This window comes from Corapipo altera, unplaced genomic scaffold (assembly GCF_003945725.1).
Source record: "Corapipo altera isolate COAL_440 unplaced genomic scaffold, ASM394572v1 301, whole genome shotgun sequence".
NCBI classification, from domain to species: Eukaryota; Metazoa; Chordata; class Aves; order Passeriformes; family Pipridae; genus Corapipo; species Corapipo altera.
Window position 1 is genome coordinate 4,151,860 of NW_020884926.1, and position 18,272 is coordinate 4,170,131.

Here is an 18,272-nt window from a genome sequence, read left to right on the forward strand (position 1 = left end):
GACCCCTGTGTGTTCATGGAGGGATATTTAGTGCTGAATGTGGCAGTCTGAGCATCTCTGTGCTGACAGGGAAAGGCATGTTCTTCATGTATATATTGTAGGTGCCAACACAGCAAGAGAAAATTCTAGTTCAGCTGAGGGCTAATGCAGCTCTGTGGGGTGTGTGTGAAGGGAGGCGAAGGAAAACCATGTACAAGTTTTAAAAGCCGAAGCTGTCAGGTTGATGTACTTGTGTGTGCAGAGAAGGGATGGGAGCAGCTCGTCTGGGAGCAGTTGTGGCAGCAGCACTTTGTGTCTGTTTGCCCCTGCGTGCTGTGTGTGTGCAAAGAGGTGACTGGGGGGCTCCCAGGGTATGTGTGTGTGTGTGTGTCTGTCTGCCTGTCTGTACCTGGAGGGCTGTCAGAATCGCTGCTGAGGAGAATCCTGTCACTGTCTGAGTGCTTGTACCAGCGCTGGAGATAACTCTGGCAGTTTGAGTGATTGATTGAGCACTGTCCCTCACATCAGCGTGGGCTTCGCTCCCAACACCAGCAAAGTTAGAAAAAGCAATTTTTCGCTTTACTGTACGCTGCAGTTTTCAACAGAATTGCTAACCCCTCACCATTACCTTCTCTGCAGAGACCTCCATCACTGGCAGGAGTGGTGAAAGCCAGTGGAATGCAGCTTTACTTCAGGAGCCTCATTAAATTTGCATTCCTTGGAGCCCCACAAGGAAGATGATGGTCTGGCTTTGTCTGCCTGGCTTCCTGTTCTCTTTGAGTGATGCATCAGAGAGAGCTGCTGTGCCTTTGACACAGTTGCCTGCCTACAGACAGTCTCAGGTGATGGGCCTGTTTTATTGTGCTTTCTCTTTCTTATTGACTTGACAAATCTATCTGAAAACTGGGATGAGGGATATTTTTCGTAAGCAATAACCATCAACAGTCAAATAAATGAGAATACAGGGCAAAGAACGTAGCTTAGGCTACATTAACTCCATAATGCAGCCTGATTAAAAGCCATTCCCACCAGGTAGTTGTTTAGCAACAATCCTGCTCTTGCAGAAGTCCACATCATAGTAACTGGTCACCCTGGTAAATAGGCCAAGGATGGGGGGAATGTTTTCTCTTCCTGCCTCCAAAGCCAGAGTGAGTCACAGGAGAGCACACAATAAATGAATGCAAGACCGTTGTATCCAGCACACTAATTAAGAGACCGTCTGTCAACACTAAAGCCCCTGTACTCAGGGATGTCTTTATCAGAGACATCCTGAAAGCCCAGGCAAGGGCAAGGCAAGCTCGATGACCAGCTGTGCAGAATGCCTTGCTGCACGAGGGGCAAGCATGAATGTATAAAAGATTGTCTGTACCACCCTAATTAACACGTCTTGCTACCTCCCATTTAACGACTCCTACTTAATTCAGGGGTTGTTGCCGCATACCTCTGCAACTGAACGCATAGAGATGTCTCCTGTACAGAGCATTTATCTAGTGGTGAGGGTACCAGCGAGGACCTGACGAGTCCTTCCCAGAGCCCCGGCTCTAACAGGGGCTGGACCCGCAGTACCAGCCAGATGCTGCGAAAGTTTCTGGCAGTTTCTGTCCCAAGACGCGCCCGGTCCCGGCGTGGTGGCAGAGCCGCACTCCCATGCTTGTCACACGGGGCACCCCCATCCCTCTCCAGACGGCAGCCCGCAAACCCAGCGCTCCCTCCGCGGGCGGGCAGGGCAGTCCCGGGATGGGCCCGTGTGGCAGCACCCGCAGCTCCCGGTCCCGGCGGTCACTCCGGTACCCGCCCCCTCCGCCGGGGAGCTGCGCGGGGGCCGGGCGGGCACCGGGGGCCGTTCCCAAGCGCCGTGCCCGTGCCCCCCCTGCCCGACGGCGGCCGAGCCCCGCCGTGGAGCTGCCCTTCCACGGGGGCTGCCTTCCCACGGGGGCTGCCCTTTCTCCCCACCGGGGCTGCCCGTCCGGCGCCGCCGCACCGGGGCCGGCGGGGCGGGGGCCGCGCACGGGGCACGGTTTATAGCGCGGTTTTATAGCGCGGCCGCAGCGCCGCCCGCAGCCCGGCGGGGCGGCGGCAGCCCCGGAGCTCCGCACCCCTCCGCTCCTCATCCCTCCGCTCCTCATCCCTCCGCTCCTCATCCCTCCGCTCCTCATCCCTCCGCTCCGCATCCCTCCGCTCCTCATCCCTCCGCTCCGCACCCCACCGCTCCGCATCCCTCCGCTCCGCATCCCGCGGCACCGCGGCGGGGGCTGTCGGCCGCCCCTGGGGACCGGCGGGACGGGCCGTGCCAGCAGCGGCCGCGGCGCTCGGCGGAGCGGCGTTAAAAGGCGGCGGCGGGGCCGGGGGAGGGCTGCGGGACCGGGACCGCGACCGCCGCTGCCGCCGGCGCTGCAGAGGCACCGGTACCGCTGTACCCCGGCACCGGTACAGCGGGACTCGGCACCGGTACCGCTCTGCCCCAGCTCCGGTACAGCGGGACTCGGCACCGGTACCGCGGGACCCGGCCGTGCCCCGGCATCGCTGCGAGCCCTCGGCTGCTGCCGCCCGGCCGGGCGGAGGTGAGTGATGCGCTCCGCGGCCCCGGGGTGGAAGGGGGTTGTTGTTTTGCGGGTCTGTGGGCACAGCCGTCTCCCGTGACACCGTCTCCTCGGTGCCCGCCACCGGCCCTCAGCGCTCGGCTCTGCCCGGGAGGTGATGCGGGGGTCGGTCGCGCTCCTGGGTCCCGCGGTGCTTAGGGCAGCACCGCTGCAGTCACTCCACTAGTCACTTTTTTTTTTTTTTAAGCCCTTTGCTCCTTCCTCGCCCCCCTTTCCTCCCTCCCCCTCCCCCCTTTTTTTTTTTTTTTTTTTTTTTTTTTTTTTTTTTCTGGGAATCCAACAGCTAAATCCCTCAGTTGTGTGTTTAGCCAACTCTCCCTGGAAGCTCTGGAGAGTTCATGAATATGCACAGGGAGAGCGTTTCTCGGGAGGCTGCCTCTATAATGAGCTGATTGAGCTGCGCCTGCAGCAGGGCTGTTCTCCTGGGGGAAAAGTTGGGCGCCAGAACTGAGCAGCTTTGTGTCCCCGGCTCCACGGAGGCTTGGCCGGCCTCCCTGAGGAGGAGCAGAGCCAGCGGAGCGCTCGCCACGCTCAGGGATGGCAGCAGGTCCAGCCAGGGGGGAACCTCGTCTATGACAGCAGCTGGTGTCCGGTGCTGCTCCAAAAGCTGTAAAGAGCATACCTGGCACACGTAAGGTAACCTTCCTGTTTTATACTGGCTTGTGTAGAAACGGACTTTTCCTGCCTAAAAACCTCATGCCACTTAATAAGGACATTACATTGCTTAGCAACAGTCCCGAGTGCAGCCTGGCCCTGGGCCCTCGCTGTTCCAGGTGGTCTCCAAGGACATGACAGCAAAACACCCGGACTCCCGGAGAAAACGAACTCTTTTCTGTTCTTTCCGATTTGGTGATGAGATGACCAAACCAAAAGAGTGTGGGGCTGTTTGCTACTGCCCGGGTGTTTAAAAGCACTTGAGAGGGCAGAAGCTGAATATAACCGAAAAACTTTGGGGCAGGCGGAGTGAGCTGGAGGTGGCCAGTCCCTCGGGGATCTGCCTCGCTGCTGCATCCTGTGTCACTTGAACCTTTGTTTTGTGCACAGGCATAGCAGTGTGCTGGTTAACAACCTTCCCTCATGCAATTATTAGGATAGTATTTTGACAGCAGTGCAGAGTCTGTTGGGATTTAATGTAATATGCAACAAATAAGTTCCTCTAAAAACAAGGCTGATGCCTGCCCTCGTCTGCTGCTGCAAGACAGGCTTTAGTTAAGTGGGGTGAGGACTTGTGTGTTGAAAGAGAAGTACTTTTACAATTCAAATGACGGAATAAACACACAGACTTCTTGCTCACAAAGCCACATGCTGATACACATAAAATCTACCACCCTAAGAGCTCAGTTTCTTTAAAAAACAATTTTCCCATGAAAATTTGGGCGAGCTTTTGAAACTAGCTGTCTCTTCTCATCAGAACAACTTTGCTCGGGGACAATATTTTTCCCCTCTTCCTCCCCAACAACCTTGTGAAGTGTTGATAAAGATATTATCCACAGCATCAGCTTCCTTTGATTGCTCTTTTAGGCTGCGTGTCTAGATGGAAACCTAGCAACACAATAACTGTATTGAAGGGAGATGTTTCAATAGCTACACTTCTTTTATCATCCTGGATGCATCTTCAGAGGTTAGATTCATCAAGACAGCCTCTTTACCCCTTGGAGCCTTATAGTGTGATTCCCTAAGCCTGGAATAAAACAGACCTGAGCTACAGAAAAGACAATAAAGATGGAATGGAAATGCTTAATATGATAAAAGATCCATTCCTCCTTTCTTCCTGCTGCCCCTGTGAACACCTGCTGTATTTCCATGGGGAAGATACTCCTGTATGGAAGGAGAATGCTTGTCTGACAGGAAAATGATTCAAGGGGAATCTCCCCATCAGCATTTGTGACCGTTTCACCTCGAGGCACAAGGGGAAGGGGACAAATGGCCCAGAGCAATGTGTAACAGTGTATTATGTGAGAGCCAGACTGGCATTTGGGAAGTGGCATCAGCATCGTTCCAGTCCCCCACGGTGGTGAAGATCGTGATTCGTGATTCAGTTTCTGCAACGTTCAGGGCTAATTCCTCCTCAGGGGCAGGAAAAAACCCAAACCACAACCCCAAACACCAGCTGAAGTCACTGATACTCTAACTAGATTTCTCTCACTGGCTATAGTCTGATGTTCTCAGCTACACTGACAAACGCCCTTGTGGTGTGTGGTCTCCTTACCACAGAGTAGAGCACTGGTAGGGAGCCAAGGTGACAATATCCGACTGTAATTTGGGGCACAGGAATGAGGGAGTTCACACCGGTGAAATTGCTGTTAGTTTTCAGGTGTTTGGGGAGAATGTGTTTGCTAGGTGCTAAAAATTCTCCCAATACCCTGTGAGTCCTTGGCTGCACCTCCCAAGATCTTGTGCTTTTTCAGAATTAACGAACTAAACATCACAAATGTGTTTGTCAGGCCAATAGAAGAAGCGGTTAAGTTACAGGAGAACTTTGACTCCTTTAAAAAACTGTCAATTGTGTTTTTAACAAGCTGTGTTGTGCCGGAGTTTATGGGGGTAGCTGTGGTGTGCCTGCAGGAGGGTGACAGGATGTGTGTGCTTCGGTTGGGCACTGGAGGAGGGATGCACACGGTGTTAACATTTTGCATCCAAAAAGCCACAGCACATCTGAAACCCTCTTGTGATGCCAGTGCTCCGAGATAAGTGCTGCTTATACAAAGACTTGCCTGTTGGGTACAAGTACTTAATAAGCAAGCTTGAGTGAAACTGGAGAGGGATAGGAGTTCGTACCCTGGCGGCATATGGAAAGTCTGGATAAGCTGTCATTTTTATTTCAGAAGTTTGAACGGGTTCTTCTGCGAGTCCCAGGGTCTCTGGGTGATGCTGTGTGGTCTCTGTACATGCCAACATGCAGTAAATCCCAGCAGGACTCTCTCCAGCACAGAGCATTTAGCATTCAGTTGGTTTAATCCTCTAATCTTATCAAGAGCTGACATAAATGAGAACTGAACAGATAAATTCCTTTTTAAAAAATCAACCCCCCTTATATATTTCTCAGTGTAGTGCACAAGATTTCTCCCTTTGCTTACCTGATTGGCTTATTTATTTCCTGATCCATTGTTTGTACAGAGGGATCAGGCTATAGGTTTGGACTCAGTGGTGAAAGGCACAGCTAATCGGCTCTGCTGTGATGAGAGTTTATCTGCTGTTTGAGCAGCCTGAGGGGATTTCAGGATCAGAGCCAGTAGTGTGGTCTGGGAGCTTGGTTAGTGGGAGCTGGGAGCTTGGCAGAGGAGGGAGTTGCTGGTAAATGTGGGTACTTGTTACCTCCTCGGTGGCAGCAGTCCTGTTCACTTTTTATTCCTTTTGTGCCCGTCAGGAGGAGCAGAACAAATCCTTTGCCTTCTTCCTTTCCACACACCTCGCTCTTTCTCTCTGGAGGGACAAAGCAGCCCTCACAAGGCTCTGTGAATGTGTGGCCAGGGGCAGTGGAATGTGTTTCCAGACCTTGTGATGAAGTTGAACAATGAAATATTAGTTTCTAGAACTCCCTTAGTCTCTCCCCTGCAATACCACAGAACAGGTTATCTCTTTAAATGATTGATTTCACACAGATTTACTTGAGTTCAGACATCTTGATGCAGCTTTACCAGGGTGAATTTTCTCTCAGTTCTCTCCTTACTGATGCCTTTGCTGAGAGCTGGATCTGCCTCCTTGCAGAGCAGCACCTTATTTCATGAATAGCTCTGCTGCATTCAGTGAGACTGTTAAGGAGGAAGGTGCTGTGGTGTCTGTGACTCAGACTAATGCAAGTCAATTTAAAGGACAGATTAAGTGCAGTGTGAGTATGGATTGCAGTGTCTGGCCCTTAATGAATAATTCAGGATATGGAGGAGACAATGTAAGAGTTAAGTGCTTAATCCAGCTCTAGGTGAAGTCAGCAAGACACTTTCCATTGACCCCAGTCCAGGATATATTTCAGCAATGCTTAACTATGTGTGAGTTTGTAAATTGTCCCACTGATGGCAGTGAGCTACAACAACTGTCTGAATTAGCACCCAGCAGAATGTTATTTATGACCCTCTTGCCTGTCATACTGTCGTTAACCATCCTCTGCAGCACCTGGGGGAAGCTTTCTGAGGTCTCAGCACTGCTATTGAGTCATGCTTTTGTAGTATTGAAAACCAGAAAATATTAATAACTGGAGTGCCACACCACTAACAGGAGGGAATACAGACACAAAGAGGTTGGCAAAGCAAGCTTCAAAGGCTTGATTTGGGTTGCTCAGAGCTGGGGATGGTGCCTTATTCTGCAAGAACAAGGCAGGACTGGACACTCAGCTCTTCACAGCTCAGGAGTCCAGCTGTGCCTGTTCCTGCAAGTGCCTGAGTGTGATCCACCTTCATGGGGTGAATGTTCCCCAGGCACTGGAACTGCTCCTGGGGGACCTGCAGTGGTGGGGATGGCAGAGCAGCTGTGTCCTGCTGGTGGGAAGCAGGGGATGCTCTGCAACCACAGTTCTTGCTTTTTGCTGCAGGTCTGCAGTAACTGGGAATCCTGTCCTTCCAGCTGCTCCAGAGGGATTTACTTTCCCATAAAGGTACAGTTCAGCACCAGTCATTAGCAGTGCTGATTTCCTTTCATGATAGCAGCATCTTGGAGGGAGGCAGAGCATCTCCTCTTTCTTGTTGTAACTCTGGAAGTATAAGAATTCCAGTGAAACCTGTGCCCTTGCTCTGAGCCTGTGGATCCTGATGGTGCCACAGGCTTTGCTTGCCCGTGGGGTGACAAGCACAGCCATGGCAGAGCAAGGCACCCCACACACAGGCTGTCTCCTGCACTGAAATTAGGGCTTCACAGATGCCTGACCCTTTTTTCCTGTTTTTGAGTAATCTCTGCTTGCTGGGAGAAGAGGTTTGGGGAACAAGGCTGGGATACTTTCCCTGCCATCTGCCTTAAGGCAGCAGGCTTGAAAGTTGGCACAGTTAATTCCTGATCTTTGCCAAGCTCTGTTAATAGAGAACAGCTCCTCCTGAATAGAAGGCAGTTCATGTAACATAAATAGTGGAGAAGGGGGAGAGGCCAATGTGTTTGCAGGGGGGGAAAGACATACTGGCAGTCGTCTGGTTCTTAAACTGCTGCTGGCCTTGACTCTGCTGCTTTATGGGGGGAGAGTCAGGGGTGAGCACCATTCTTTTGCCTGGACTCCAGGCTGTAGGTGCTGTTGCTCCTGGGGCCTGGTTCTGCAGCTGCAATCTCACTCAGTCACGGCAGGGAAGCCACTTTGGATTTGTTGCTGGGAATGTTAACCCGGGATCTACCTGCTGAGATAACTACACGGATGAGCTTGTTTGGGCTTCAGGGCATCCTGTCTGATGCTGCCACAGACTTTATTCCCATCTCATTTTTGCATAGCAGAAATTTCTTTGACTCGAACACAGAGGAGGGTTCTGGGAGATCTCTAAGCTCACTTGGCTGTCTGAGGTTGGGTAGCAAGACACAGAGTCTCTGTGTCACTGTTAACTGCAGTTATAGGGTACCACTGCTGCTCCCCAAATGGCAACTAAAGCTGAACAACATTAGCTGTAGCTTGCTTGGTCTGTATTTAGCTTCTGTTAAAGTCAGCAAAAGTAATGGCTGAATTCCAGCAGAGCTGGAGCTAGACTGTGGAATCCTGCTTAATTCATTTGTGAACTTGCATATAATCCTATGTATTTCCCTAGAGGAACAGGGAATTGGATCTGATAGCTGTTTGCAAAGGGTTTATGCAGTTTCTCATATATGATGCACAAAGTGCTCTTTGCTCCTAAGGGGATGTGCTATATGTTGACTGGTTTCTTGGCTCTTTGTTACACCCAGGAGCTGAGAATAAACTCCTTTTGAGTGCTTATTAAGGTCTGTGGAGACAATTTGGAAAAAAACCCCCACAAAACAGCACCTAATCCTTTCTACTGCTTGGGGTACTGCTGAACATGCAGCACACTTGATTCCCTGAATCCAACCATTTCTCTTTGTTCCTCCTTTTAACAAGGCAAATAAATTCCTGCAGAAGACGGGGCTGCAAACTCAGATTTGAACTAGAGCCCAACAGGGCATTTTAAACATGTCTGAGATGTTCCCAAAGCAACCCTGGCTCCTGCTTGTAAATCAAACCTGGCCAAATCCTCTGTCTTCATATTTCCACTGCTGCCTCTTTCCTTCCACCTCCCCCCTCACACACCCTCCCACTTACTCTCCTGTGAACAACTCAGGCAGCAGGTTTAATCTCCAGGCCAATTTTTATGGCTGAGTTGAAATGGGAAGGTGGGCAGTCCCACAGGAGCATGAAAGTGCCTCAATAAAACAGCGGGCTCTGTTTAAACTGAGGGTTGGGAGTCTGGACAATATAGACAACTGCTTGTTTTGAAAGTTAAATCTATTGTACTGCAAAGCTCGGGCCAGTTCTTGGACCATGGAGAAAGCTACTCCTTCCGGAGCTTCCTGCCAACAGTTGCCATTTCCAAACTCTGAGCATTGCAAGCTGTGCTTCTTCAGGACCCACAGAGCACCTGTCAGTGCCTTGGACTCACCCGAGTGTCAAATCCATGGATGTGCCTCCAAACGGAGTGTCTCACAGCCTGATGTGTGTGCTGCAAGCCATTTCCTTCCACAGCCAAACTGAATTTTACTTGCAAGGCCATCCCTTCTCTTCCTCCCAATCCTAACCCCTGCATCTCAGCCCTGTCACTTCACACAGGGCTCTGACAGGCAGCGAGTGGCAGCTGAGCAGTGGGCTGGGCTGGGCTGGGCTGGGCTGGGCTGGGGTCCGTTTCACTGCTGTCACTGGTGTCTTGTGCACAGAGCGTGGCAGAAACGCTGCGGCGTCCTAGGCAGGTATAAAACACCAGCCTATGACAACTAAGAAACAAGATGTATCAGCAGGTAAATGTTTCATCCCCTGTGGCACTGCTTAAACCAAAGAAAAGAATCTTCATTCCTGTAAATCTGCTGTGTGGAACCAGTTCCTTGATGCAGGTTTGCTTGCAGTAACTGCAGAGTTCATAGCACGGGTTTGTGTGTAAGTGGCACAGGAAAGCAGCTGACCTTATTTAGATGCCAATAACAGAGAGCTCTACTGTGAGTAGCAGAGACAGATTAGATTTGGATGACATTTCCTTTATAGACCTCTTGCAGTTTCTTGTATTTCTGGTGTGTTGTGGGGGAGGTCAGTCCTTTTGGATCCAAATCTTGGCACACACGCAGCTAAACTCATTCCTGCGTGTGCACCACCTGCCTACATGCCCTTCTATTCTGTTATGCTGCAGATCCTGGTACTGTTTGCATTTCCATTCCTCTGGCTGATTTGGGAAGTGCCTGCAGGGAGTCTGCTTCCTTACTCAGCCAACAGTCTGTTTTCCAGAGGGCCAGACACAGTTCCACGTCAGCATAGGGCAGTGGAGTGAGTCGCTTTGAAAATCAATTTACAAACGTCTGTGCAAAAATAGCCTGCATTTGCTTGTGGAGGGGAATCCCAGGAGGCTTTGGAACAAGGTATGTTGTGAAAGGATGGAAGACAGGGTTTCAGACTCCAGAATATGAGAGCAATTCAGAGCAGCTGATGTGATTTGCCCCGGGAAAGCTGGAAAAACTAATAGTAGAGCCACAAACGTTTCCTTCTTTTTTTGTGTGTTTTAACTGCAGGACTTGGTCCTAACAGTTAACACAAGTAGCATCTCAGCCTGGCTGGAAGTGTGGGATGCAGTAAGGAACTGGGAACAATTGCCTGAAATGCTTTGATCCTTTGCCAGGTGGCAGTCCCTTGTCCCTTTGGGTTGGATGATTGCCACTCACGCTCGTGCAGCTCCCATGGCTGTGAATCCCTGCACCTTTGGTGGCAGAGGAACAACAGGGACAAGGGTGATCTCTGCCTCTTTCTGAACTGCTTCAGATCACAGACCTCTGGGTCTGTGCTGGGAGGGTGGAGAAGAAGGGAGAGAAGGGACATGGCTGCTGCCTCAGCTCAGGCCTGATGGCCTAAACCTGCATCTGGAGACAGGGCTGCACTGGCAGCTTCTGGGAGCTGCTGCCAGCAACATCTCCCCCCCTTGCACAGGGACTAACAGGAACCAGCTCGAGGTGTCTCTTGTTTGTGCTGGGAAGCACGCTGGACTCTCCCTGAGACGAATGTGTCATTAAAGGCTGTTTGCTTATTCTTCGACCCTGCCCCCTCCTCTGCTAATGGTCTGCGGGGCTGTGGTCATTGAGCTGTGGGCACATTTAATGTGAGTTTCTGCATGGCTGGTGCAGCTGGCAGTGAGCTTTAAGTCCTTGTACTGGCAGGGGATCTGCCTACAAACATTGAGGCAGCTTGTCTCCTCTCCACATCCTCCCCTTCCCCTCAGGAAGTTTTCCTTCTGTTCTGAAAAACCTTGTGCTTGCCCAGGTCCTGCTCTGGAGCAGTGAGCCATGGCACTAGGGGCTCTTCAGCTTCTGGGTTTTACACCTCTGCTTCCAGATTTCTCACTGATCCTGAGAAGATGAAATAGCAGTGCTAATTAATCCGATTCCAGAAGCAGCAGGTTTCCATGGGAGGAGGGCAGCTAGCTGCTTCTGTGTCAGAGAGAGAGAAGTGTGGGAGGTAAGAAAGACATACCTGCTCAGATCCCACTTCCTAGGCTGCTGAGAGCCAGCCAGCTACAAGCTGCTTTGTGAGTCCCTCCTGATCCAGCAGAACGATTTCCATGCATTCTCAGGAAAAAGAGGCCACGTCTGTGCCACAGACAAGCTCAGCTCAGTGCATGGAGCTGGAATGGGTATTTCTGCTGCTCCCTCATTTAGGAGAGGGCTACGGCATCACCCACTCCTCTCTCATGCTGGTGAGTGGAAAGCCCTGCTGAAGAACTGAGTGTGACTGAAATGCTGTGGGAGCTGTGTCCCCGTCAGAGATTGCAGCCTTACAGCCTTCCTGTTGTGAATCTGGCATTTTCTGATGTCAGTAAATTATAGCAGTGAAAAAGCAAGACCTTTAGATCCATCAGAGTGATGCTGGGTAGCACCTGGAGCGAGACACTGTGACCTGTGTGACTGACACATGTGCAGATGGGACTTTGTGCCTTTGCCTCCTCTTCCTGGAAAGTCAGAGCACCATGGGCAGAGCTGGCTGAATACAGACACTTCACCTGGAGCACTTGTAATGTTTTTTTTCTAACCTTAATTGTACTTTTTTATGTTGGAATGGCAAGAAGTGGAGACAAAACAGCTGCCTGTATTTGGCAAGAAGGCCTGGCAGCACAGGCTGGCATTGCTGGGTTACTTTTCATATTGCTGCCCACAGAACCACAACCACCAAAGAACCACAACTGCTGCTTGGGCTGCTGAGACAAAGCAGCTCACGTGCACCATGGGGAAGAAATTGTCCTCCTCCTTCTCAGTGATGGAACTGGCAGCTTATGGGGAGACTCTGGAGAGGGGCCTCAAGGAGAGTGTGTTTTGATCAGTCCCAGGAGCAGTGTGCACACAAACATGCTATTTTTGAGCTGCAGATGGAGGAGACAGCACAGCCAGCCCTTGTCTGTGTCCTTCCTCCTGTTCCAAGGAGCAGGTGTGGGGAGCAGAGCTGGAATCTGCATGGGAATCCTGCAGCTGAGCACAGAGTGGTACCAGTGCCCACAGTGACGTAAACTGGGGAGCCTGAGCACAGGGTGCAATAATAAAGGACTGGCAGACACTGACAGCAGGACTTGGCTTTCCTTTTCAGGGTGACAGTGATGTGGGAAGCTGGAATTTATCTATAAAAGAGCAGCACACAAGCCTTGGGGATGGCAGTTTATTCCATTCCTTGGGAACTGGTGATTCCTCTCCGTGGTCTGAGATTCCTTCCTGCAGTGATGCTCCTTAGAATAATAACACAAGGACCGGGTTTGTGGCAGCCATCTGTATTTAATGATCTGCAAAGGCTTTGCTCTGAGCACAGGTGGGAATCCACACACCTTTAACAAGCTTGTTCCTTTGGGCCCCTGGCAGGTGGGATCCAGGGGGCTTTTGAAGTCGGTGTCAAGGCACCCAAAGGCACCCAGCCAACACTTTATTTAGCAACAGCAACTGGCTGGGGCTCAGACAAAATCTAAGTCATTTTTGTAGTGGTTAGGTAAGTCATGTCAGAAGCATATCAGAGCCTCAGCATGCTTGTGTGCAGAAACCTGTAAGTGCCACATGCCTGAGTGACAGCAGAGCTTATCACCAGCACGAGCAAGTAACTTGAGTGGTGAACATGGCAGAGGGCTGCAAGGCATGTTTCGTGAGATTATAACCAAGAAGCTGTCTTCTGACACCTACAGTCATTAGCTACAATAACCAGGAGCAAATTATTTTATCAGGAAATTAATTTTCTTTGGCAGTGATGGGCGTGTTAGCAAAGTGCTCGTGCAGGTTTACCTCTGCAGCAATCCTGGGGTGGCAGGGCGCTGAACGTGCATGGTTTGATGCCAGCAAACCCCTTTGAAAAGTGCCAGTTTCAGTACTTTTAAAGCCAGTATTTTGGGGCAATTTATTGTGTCCTTTTAGTAGCATAGATAGTGTGAAATTGGTTCTCATTGTGGAGGTTGGATGTCCCTCGCCAGCATAAAGGTTATGTTGCACAGTGATGGTTATGCTTGATGTTACAGCTTGAATTATGCTCACAGAACACAGCAGAGTTTGTAGTTTGGTGCACACAACCCCCATCTTCGTCCTCCAAGAGATTTGGCACCTTGTGTGTCAAACTAGGCGCCCAAAATAAGTTCCTACTTCTTTCCTCTCATCCCCTGAGCTCCTGCATCTGTCAGACACAGAGCACACCACCCCCTCCTTCTCCGAGATGCTGGGAGAAGATTCAGTTCAGCCCTGTTTGTTCAGCCCTCAGACTCTGTCGTGACAGGCAGCATTGAAAAGCTCACGAGGAAATTAATAATTCTGCCTGTGAGCCAGGCCTGAGCGGCGTGCAGGAAATGAGGCATGAGACCACACGCTGAATGATGAGCAGAGAACAGGGGAGCCAATTGCTGCTGGCTTTGGGGAGCATCATCCCCTGCATGCACTGGGGGAGGCCAGAGTCCTTGCCTTGGACATCGGGCTTGGAAGCAAAACTGCACTGCAAAGCATTTACAGAAGGGGGACAAATTAAGGATGCTGTGCCTGCCCTGAATCTGGCATTTCCTGACTGGTGAGTGCTTGACTTTGCAGATAATCTTTCCACACTGTTTTTGGCACGCAATTATGAGTAGATCTAATCAGTGTTTGTCAGAGTCTGGAATAGCAGGCAGGTGCAGGCAGGAGATCCTCGATGTCACAGGCTGAGAGTGCTCCAAGCACTTTGCCCCATCTGAAAGCTGGTCAAGAGACAGTAGAATGATTTAGGTTGGAAAAGACCTTTAAGGTCATTAAGTCTGACTGGTTCCTTCTGTTTCCAGCTGCTTTTATCTTAACCAGGGTGTAAAAGTGCCTGCAGGGGGGAAGAGGGGTGAGACAGTCAGCAGTGGAAGAGGACACCTCAGTTAGAAGTGTGTGTGCAGGTCCTTGATTTCATAAAGCTTGGGAGATCAGATAATCCTCCATCCTCTGTACAACCCTATATTGTCTTGCTTCCTGTGGGCAAGTAGAATTACAGACTGTAGAGCTTTAAATATATACCTTTTAAATTGTTTTGTTGAACTTCTCCCCCAGCAAACACATATTTATATCATTACACTGTAATTCCAAGAGCACTGTGCCACTGGAGCATTCTGATGTCATTCTGATCTGCAAAGTGCCTGAGGTCTGGCAGTGTTTTTGTGCATCTTACCAAAGGATTTAAAGCAAGTGGAGAGGGAAATGCAAAGCACACAGAAAGAAAAAATAGATTAAACCCTTGTTGCTGTGTTGTGCTTGCAGCTGGAAAAGTGAACCTGCTTAACTAAAGGTGGAGCCAGCCCAGCCAGCAGATCAAACCAGTGCCTTTGAGCAGCATGTGCATCTCTGGGCTTGTATCCCATTGAAACAGGTTCTGGGTTGTATCCTCAGGCACAGGTTCTGGTTCATGGCTGAATTAAACCAATGTTTTGAGAAGTATTTTAGGAGATTCTGGCTCAGGTGTCCAGGGCCTGCTTTGCTTTTCCAGGAGTGCAACACCTCTGGAAGTCAGACATCCAATTAGAGGAAAATCATATCTAATTCTCCTTTCTGTTTCATTTTCCCAGTCATGAAAGGCAGTCTGCCCTGGGAAAGGGCAACACTCCATGCACAGTTGCAGCACTCCGTGGAGCTACAGCTGTGTTGATAAAGGGAGAGCAGGGACCTCAGAAGGCCCTTTCTGGTTGTGTTTTAAAATTATACTTCTAGATTAGTCTTAGTGATTTAAGTGCAGAGCAAAATACTGATGCTGAGCCTTGCTGTCCCTGTGGAGTCCTGCTTTGATGCCCTCCAGTTGTTCCACACAGCCAGAGCTCTGTCCAGTGTCCCCCAGCACCACAGGGCCTGGGAGGCATCAGCAACTCTGAATCAACACACAGAAGTGGCTTTTGGCAGGACCTGGATGCTCTCAGGGTGATTTGGAAGCACAAAGACCACTTCTCTCCCTCTCAGCAGAACTTTATGTAGCAAACAAAGGGACCTAAAGTTGCCTTTGGTAGAAACTCCAGGAGTTTTCAGGAATACAAATAGGACCACAGAACCACTCTGCTCTGAAAGCTCTGCCCATGGGAGAAACCAGTGTGAAGTTTAATTATTTTGTCGATGAGAATCTCTCATATTATAGAAATTGTCTTTCCTTCCCCTTCTAGCCTGGTGCTTTCTTTCCTTTTTTCTTCTGGCTCACTGATGCACGAGGCCCCCTTTCTCCCCTAAGAAGGAACAACTGCGTAATTGAAATGGAACACTAGTGAGGATTTTTTAATCTGAAAGTCAGCATTAATTAGTCAGGTCGGTTGTAATTAGCTTCCTCATCTGTCACTGCCTCTCTCCAACTTGCCAATGACTTTCTTCTATCCTAGATGTCACTGAAAAAGAACTGTCATGTGGGAGCTGCTTGGGTGTTTTTCCTGGTTGAGGTGCAAGGGAGTGACTGTCCCTGTGGGGCTGTTGGGGCTTGAGCTGGGTCCTGTCTGGAGGAAACCTGTTTGCTTTGGAAAGGGCAGAGGGAAGCCCAAGAAATCCGAACACTTACCTCCCAACCAGCTGAATCAGTGCCTCTTCTCTAAAGAGATGGATCCAGGGCTCCTAGGAGTGCTCTTATCCTCTGCTCCTTTCATCCTGGTGCAGGCTAAGCTTGCTCAGAGGCGAGGCAGGGCTGCAGGATTAAGTCCACTGCATATCCGGGAGTTGAAAAAGTAACTGGGCCGCGATTCAGTTCTGGGAGTGCCTGGATAGTACAGGAAGCGGTAGAGGGAAAACAGGCCAAGCCCTCAGGTACAATTCAAGCAGAAAAAATGCACTTCAATCCCCTTCTGGCTGATTTCAGGGTTTATCTCTGCTGCCGATTCCGTTTGCTGTGTTTTGGGTTGGATGAGCTTTCATCCTGACCCAGGCAGGATCTGAGGAAGGCAGCAAAGCCAGACGAGTCCCAAGGGCAGTGCCAAGTGTGCTGTGTCTGGCTTTGGAGCTGAATCACGTGGTAAAGCCCCATGAAGGGGGTTCAGAGCTGTGGATTCAAGCACACACACACCCCATGAGCAGAGGGAGGCTTCGCTGCCAGGGACAGCCCAGCCCAGGTGCCCCCTGTCCTGCCCTTGCCTCTCTCCCAGACCAAATCTTGATCCTTCCCTGACTCAGTTCTCATGTGTTTATAGTCTTGGGGCTTCCCCAGCATTTGCTGTGCTGGGTTTACACCCAGTGTCAGAATTTTTACCAGTCTGCAGCCAGGGGGTGACACGGGTTGGTCATCAGACATTGTAGGTGCCCATCTGTTATACTGCAGTCTCTGGGAGAGTGAATGGAAGAGCCAGAGGGAGATGCCTGCGGTCTAATCCCATCCTTGAGTTGAGGATTTAGCTCTTGGTTAAGAAAGAAGAGGGTGTGATCCCTTTTCTGCCTTATTATTATCTCGCTCGCTCTCATTTCCCTTTCTTGTCACGTGCAGGCTCTTCGGTCTCAGGATTAGAATCTTTTCCCTCTTTCTCCTCAGTAGCTCAATAAATGGGAAATTATTATGGCTCTTTACCTCTCTTTCTAAAGAGAGAACACATGCACTTGTTCAGGTCTCGCAGTAACTCTGTTCTGCTGAAGGAGAGCTCAGGCCAGCAAGAGAAAGGGCAGGAGTGGAGGGGAGGTAACTGCAGGTCCTCACCAACCTGCCCAGGTGGGATGAGTGAGGTTTGCACCTGCCTGCGTTCCTGCAGCACCACCTGCACTAATGTGGACTGAGGTTGTAGCTTGGCTGTCCCTCAGAGGCTGAAGGGTGACAGTACCTGTCATCCGAGCGATGGATGGGGGTCACACACAGGCCAAGGATGTGCTGAGGGTGCCTGACTGCAAAGGTGAGCAGTTTGGGGTGACTTGTGAGCTGTGGCTGACATGCTAGCAGGCTGTGGACACATCTTGGGTAGGATTATGGCTGTGTTTGGGAGTGTAGAGTGTGAGAGAGAAGGCAGGACTGCCTTAAGAAGCAAATGGGAGAGGATTTATTTGCACATTCAGGGACCTGGGAAAGCTTCCTCCCTGTCATGACACAAGTAAGAACATGTTGGTCTGTGTGCCCACGCAGCTGAGCAGCACCTGCAGGCCAGTGCCTGTCCTGGGCACCACCATTCGTGTGCTCTTGACTCTGCCCCAGTGCCCAGGGCTCACACAGAGATCCAGGGATGTTCAGGGAAACTTTCAGACACTCCCTGGCTGTTTAGGATTATGCCTCCTGAATATTAAAGAAATCTCAGTGAAACCCAAAACCAGCTAGATTTCTCCTGACCTTTCCAGAGGCTTGAAATGATCCCCCTTTGCCTTATTCTTGCTGTCTAACAGCCCTGCATGTGAGGGGGGAAACAGCACAGCAGGGTTTTGTGAGCCATCCTCTCCTCACTCTATTTCTTAGCCTGCTGGTGGTTGGAGGCTTGGCAGGAGAGGGGCTGTGGCCATGTGCCAGCAGTGGTGCCCGTCTGTTTTGGCACTATGAGGTGGCAGAGCAGGAGAGCTGTGCCCTCCTGCCCAGCTCCGCAGCCTGGCTGGGGTGGGTGAGCCACTGCAGGAGAGGGGCTGGGAGAGCCCCTGCCCTCACACTGACAGGAGGGGTGGGATGTTCTGGGACAGGATCAGCTGCAGATTAAATTCACCGATGTGTGGACAGGAACAGGGGGGCTGGAGCTCAGACGTTTCCTGTTCTCCACAGGCTCTGTGGTGTTGGAAGCACTCTGCTGTCCAGATCAGACTGAATCCCATGGGAGCTGCTGGAGCTCCCATGAACTCTCTGTGAGCAAAGCCACTGGCATTGCCCAGGCTGAGCAGAGCCAGGGGGATTGCTGTGACCCCTGCTCCTTTGCACAGCCCTCTCCTGCCAGGGGGCATTTCTGCCCCATTGCTTTTTCTCTCAGTCCAAGTTCATGCAGCTCCCAGGTCTTCTGAGAACCTACAGTTAAGAGGTGCAGGGAATTTATCTTCCTACTGATATAAAGCCTGTTAAAATCCTGGTTAGGATCAAAGCTCGTAAATTGTTTCTGGCCTGTGTGTAAATTGCTTTCAACTCCCAGGGTCAGGTAACAAAGTGAACCTGTTCATTCATTCATT

The 18,272-nt window shown here is 50.7% G+C and overlaps 1 protein-coding gene across 5 annotated transcripts in view; it reads left to right on the forward strand.

Annotated features, from left to right (window-relative positions):
* The first annotated feature begins 2,470 nt into the window (after positions 1 to 2,470).
* The window catches only part of DISP3 (dispatched RND transporter family member 3), a 38,794-nt gene continuing 22,992 nt past the window's right edge, over positions 2,471 to 18,272 (forward strand). For 2 of the 5 annotated variants that reach the window (XM_027658187.1, XM_027658190.1), the window contains exons 1-2: positions 2,906 to 3,215; positions 7,105 to 7,167. The gene's annotated coding sequence lies outside the window, so the exon portion shown is untranslated. Of the gene's footprint in view, positions 2,544 to 2,905; positions 3,216 to 7,104; positions 7,168 to 18,272 lie in introns of those variants that run through there. The other 3 variants (XM_027658186.1, XM_027658189.1, XM_027658188.1) reach the window with 3 other exon arrangements.